The sequence below is a fragment of the Cervus elaphus genome, chromosome X, assembly GCF_910594005.1.
Source record: "Cervus elaphus chromosome X, mCerEla1.1, whole genome shotgun sequence".
Lineage (NCBI taxonomy): Eukaryota > Metazoa > Chordata > Mammalia > Artiodactyla > Cervidae > Cervus > Cervus elaphus.
Window position 1 is genome coordinate 25302224 of NC_057848.1, and position 6000 is coordinate 25308223.

Here is a 6000-nt window from a genome sequence, read left to right on the forward strand (position 1 = left end):
TTTATGATTCGTGCATTGGCAGGTGGGTTCTTTACCAGTAGTGCCACATGGGATGGCCTTGACACATGCATGCTACTATATATAAAATAACTATAAAGACCTACTGTACAGGAAACTCCAGTTAACACTCAGTAATGACCTATACGGGGAAAGAATCCAAAAAAAGAGTGGATATATGTATAACTGATTCACTTTGCTGTACACCTGAAACTAACAAATCATTGTATATTAAATGTACTCCAATAAAAAATAATTATTAAAAAACAGACTACTTTGCAGATCTCATGCAAATAAATTTCAAAACCTAGATGATAGGGATAATTTCCTAGGAAAGCAAAGATTACCAAAAATAACTCCATAAGAGATAAAAAAAAATTTAAAGACTGTCTCACAGAAGAAAGAGAGACCAATATTACCTTTGAGTGTTGATATAAAAGTACTAAATAAAATATTATCAGCATCCAGTCACAAAGTAGAATTTATTCCAAGAATAAAAGGTTGTTTTAATATTAGTGATAATAATACATAACAGATAATAATAGTAATAGTTATAATAGTAAACATATACATATATTACTTATTAATATGGTATATAATATTAATACATATATGATTATCATCACAAATCCTGAAAAGCCTTAGACACATACAATACTTGGTAAAAAACAATTAAGGAAGAAGAAGTCAATGGTTATATTCTTATCATAATAAATTATATATCAGTTCAGTCACTCAATCGTGTCTGACTCTTTGCTGCCCCATGGACTGCAGCACACCAAGCTTCCCTGTCCATAACTAACTCCCAGAGTTTATCCAAACTCATGTCCACTCAGTCAGTGATGCCATCCAACTATCTCATCCTCTGTCGTCCCCTTCTCCTCCTGCCTTCAATCTTTCCCAGCATCAGGGTCTTTTCCAATGAGTCGGTTCTTCGCATCAGGTGGCCAAAGTATTGGAACTTCAGCTTCAGCATCAATCCTTCCAATGAATATTAAGGACTGATTTCATTTAGGATGGACTAGCTGGATCTCCTTGCAGTCCAGGAGACTCTCAAGAGTCTTCTCCTCACAGGTTCAATCCCTGGGTCAGGAATATCCCCTGAGGAGGACATTCTTGCCTGGAGAATCCCATGGACAGAGGAGCCTGGCAGGCTACAGTCCATGGGGTCGTAAAGAGTCAGACACGACTGAAGCGACTTAGCGTGCACACACTGGCATTGGAGGAAAAGAAGGGAGCAGTTCAGAGAGGCTTTCCACTTGGTGCTGGTTACTCCTATCTTCCAAATGAATATTGTCATTTTGATAAAATGTTTTGTGATAGAAGGAGTGGAGAATGGCGGATAGGGGAGAAAAATGTATATATGTGTATATGCCATGATAATTGTATAGTGGGTTGAAAGCGTATTATGAAGGAGATTTTACCCAGAGAAGAAGTAAGAGTGGTTGTTACAGAAAAGGACAGGGCTAGATTAAAAAGAAAATATGGTAGGGGAGGTAGGGAGATGGTGGATGGGGGAGTGAAAATTCACTGGGTTACAATAGGAGGAGAATGTTTTTAGCAGTGCTACCATCACCTCAAAAATGAGTTGGTTTTCTCCCTCATTCTTTTTTTCCTGCACTCTTCTGTTTGGTATTGTATTTCAGTGTGCTTGCACAATAAGACTCAGTTGTTTAGCTCATCTTCTGATCTCCATGAAACAAAATGGTATTATAGTCCCACTTGTAATGTGAATCTCTTTGGAGATTCACTGATGTTAGATGTTAGAAACTGATGTTTCTAACTGATGTTAGAAACTTCTGTGTTCATGTTAGTAAATGTCACATTTTGGGGAGAAGAGACTCCTGATCTGAAAACCTGAACTTGAATCAGCACGTCACTTTTAAATATTGGGTTTAAACAAGGTAATTAAGTTGCCAAACGTGGATGACAATCAGATCATCATTTCAGGAGCTTCTTAGATGTACAGATTTCCCAGGTTCCGTCTAAATCTCAAGATTGAACTTCTTGGGGAGCAATTCCCCCCCCCCCCGCAAATAAGTGCTCCCTAGATAAATGATTTTGATCATCAGCCAGTTTTGGGAATCCCTGATAAGGAGTATGGAGCAGTGCCAAGGTTACATCATGCTTATCAAGGGAGTGCTGCTCTTTGACTCAGGGGGCCACCTGAGATGATTTGACCACATGTGGCATGCAGGCAGACCTCTATCTTTAGTCTCAAATGCATTTCTCCATTTTGACAACCGAGTCACAGCACCCCATCCGTCTTCTTACTGCTCTTTTCTGACACACCAGCAGATGATGCTGAATTTTGGTTGAGGGGTGGAATAGGGGGGTGTCACCTCAGAGGAAAGTTTTCCTTAAGAAGTGCTCAGGCTTTGCTGATAACAAGGACCATGATACCCCAACTCACTGCAGGGTGTGCTCGCCTCACTAGTCCCCTTTGGTATGGTTGGTGGTTTTGTCATATGTACAGTTAAATGACACTAGGGGTAAAGTAGATGATTATGTCAGTTTCAGAAAAAATGAGAGGGGAGGAGAACATAAACCTACTGAGGGATGCTTGTTCTTAACATCATTAATAAACATAAGCAGAAACAACAGGATTATTTAAAATGATTTGTCTGAGACTGAAATAAACAGATGATTATTAAAATAGCTTGTTTTTCTATCCCTATTTAATGGATTTTTAAAACCTTAACAGAATGTGGCTTCACCTCTGAGAAAGCTTTAGAGTACATAGCATAGAGCACACACATCTCTCTGCTAGTTACAGTGTGCCTTACAAGAAGATTTTTCTGATTATCTGTTGTGTAACCATCAGCCCAGCTCTGTGTAAGCAAGCTCTTCTAGCCTGGCCTGTGGGTGCTTGGCTCTTCCCTGGAATGTCTGTAGAACTCTGAGGAGCCACATGAAGCGTAGTGATAATACTTAGCCCTACTCGATATCTCTGCCCCGCAGAGTGCCTTGCAGAAATTACCTGATCTTCCAGCATCATTGTGAGGTAGGTAAGTAAATCTAAACTTGAAACCAAAAGCACCAAGGCTAAGCCAGTTTCCTCAGTCCTTGTGGAAGGCCCAGTGTCAGAAAAGAGAACTGCTCTCACACCAGGATTCCTGGCCCCCAATTTTGTGCTCAGAAGGAGCCTCCCTTCCAGATGACCATGGGGTAGAAAACTGTAATTTAACTTATTAAATGTTTGTCCTTTTTAATTAAAAGAAGTTGATTCAGAAAAAAAAAAAAAAAAAGAGTCTTCTCCAACACCACAGTTCAAAAGCATCAATTCTTTGGAGCTCAGCTTTGTTTACAATCCAACTCTCACATCCATACATGACTACTGGAGAAACCATAGCCTTGACTAGACAGACCTTTGTTGGCAAAGTAATGTCTCTGCTTTTTAATATGCTGTCTATGTCGGTCATAGCTTTTCTTCCAAGGAGAAAGTGTCTTTTAATTTCATGGCTGTGGTCACCATCTGCAGTGATTTTGGAGCCCAAGAAAATAAAGTCTCTGTTTTCATTGTTTCCCCATCTATTTGGCATGAAGTGATGGAACTAGATGCCATGATCTTAGTTTTCTGAATGTTGAGTTTTAAGCCAACTTTTTCAATCTCCTCTTTCACTTTTATCAAGAGGCTCTTTAGTTCATCCTCTAATGCTATGTTATATATATATATATAGTATATTAACATATAGCATTATGGGGGTTAAGGCATCCAACTTCCCATGGAGTTAATAATCCATGTATAACTTTTGACTTCCCCAAACAGCAATACTTTTGCCTGGAATCCTTACCAATAACATAAACAGCTGATCAACACATATTTTGTATGTTATGTGTATTACATACTCATACATAAAGTGCTCTTAGAATAAAATAAGTTAGAGAAAACAAAATGTTGTTAAGAAAGCCATAATGAAGGGGAAATACATTTACAGTACTGTACTGCATTTATCAGTACCATCAGTGTACATCTGTTTATAAGATGAATCATCTGTATGTCAGTACTTAACACCAATATTGCCTTATCTGATATAACACTATAAATATTATTTGTATTACTAACACTAGACATCAAAAATGAAAGATGATGTATGTAATGGTAGAGATGAACTTATTTGCAAAGCAGAAATAGAAACATAGACTGTAGAAAACAAGCTTACAGTTACCAAGGAGACAAAAGGAGGGGCGGGATGAATTGGGAGGCTGGGGTTGACATATATACACTATTGATACTATGTATAAAGTAGATAACTAATGAGAACCTACTGTAGAGCACAGGAAACTCTACTCAATCTTCTGTGGTGATCTAAATGGGAAGGATATCCAAAAAAGAGTGGAGATATATATCTCACTGATTCAGGCTTCCCTGATGGCTCAGCAGTATAGAATCTGCCTGCAATGCAGGAGACCCAGGTCCGATCCCTGGGTCAGGAAGATCCCCTGGAGGAGGGCATGGCAACCCACTCCAGTATTCTTGCCTGGAGAATCCCATGCACAGAGGAGCCTGGTGGGCTGCAGTCCACAGGGTCGCACAGAGTCGGACACGATTGAAGTGATTAAGCAGCAGCAGCAGCATCACTGATTCACTTTGCTGTACAGCAAAAAAAAACTAACACAACCTCATAAAGCAACTATACTCCAATGAAAATTATTTTAAAAAGAAATACAATGTTAAAGAAAAATACACATTTATTTATAGCTATAACAATTCATGTTTTGATAATGTAGAAGCAGTAATATGGTTGCTTTATGGTAACTTAGCCTATCTATACACTAAGGAATGAATCATTATAAAAATTCTATGGCATAAAAGATTACAGTCATATTCATAGTACAGTATTAGAAACACTGCTACATTTTTTAAAGATCACTTCCCTATGATCATAGGCTGATACACAACTTTCTCCAATTGCAAGAAAGCTATACTAGACAGTAATGTAATTCTTTGAAAGCAGAGTTATAAAACAGTAAGCCAACTAGCACCTTAATTTTATATTAAATATCAGTCACTTCACATTTATGTCAGGATGCACTGCCCACTTCAGTACAAGTCTTGCATATGATGTTCTACAAAATGAACCACTGGGTGATGATGACAGAAAAAAGTCTACACAGTTCTTGTCATACAGTAATTAGATTTTCATATGAAGACACCTGCCCCCACCAGATAAGCTTATTAAGTGTATGGCATAGTGATTATTTATTATTCATTAAGTACAAATTGATCTTCATTCTCACGTCTCCACACTGGGGCAGAGGAGGAGGCCCTTGCTCTTGCCATCTTGGGTGGCACAGAAGGTGGAAAGGACGGATCTTGGAGAGATTCAAAAGCTAATTGACACCACACCAAAGGAATTACTGGTGAGAGGCAGGCATACTTGGTGTAAATTTATGGAAATACATTATAGGTCCTGATATTCTTGTCTTCTCATTTCTTGAATATTTGTATACCATCATTGTTTCACTGATTAGTTTCAGGGCCCGTATCATAGAAGGATTCATGCTGTAAAAACAGTCAAAAGCAATGCTGCATAATTGGAACCCTTTGCAAGACTGTCTGATGTCAATTTGTTTTCTGGCACCATTTTATTTCATCTTCTTCTTCACTGTCTGTCACTGGTTCAGAGGTACTCATCTCCATGAATTCCTCTTGTTAATTCCTCTGGGGTGGTATCAATTAGTTTTCTAATCTCTCCAAGATCCATATCTTAAAAGCCTTCACTCCCCAGTGTTATTTGTTCTTCTGTTTTGTTTTGTTTTTGCCACATCCACAAACTATCATGATTTCCTTGACTGGCTCTGTTGTAAATCCTGTGATGTCTTGCACAACATCTGGTCAGTTTTCTCCCGCAGGAATTTGCTCTTCCAGGCTTGATGACTTTCACAGCTTTTTCTATAGTGATAGTGGCATCTACAATGGTGTAATCCTTCTGGACTTTCACGATGGTCTCTCTTTCAGAGTTCTCTTCCATAGTATTGACAATTCTGTCTATAGAGTAC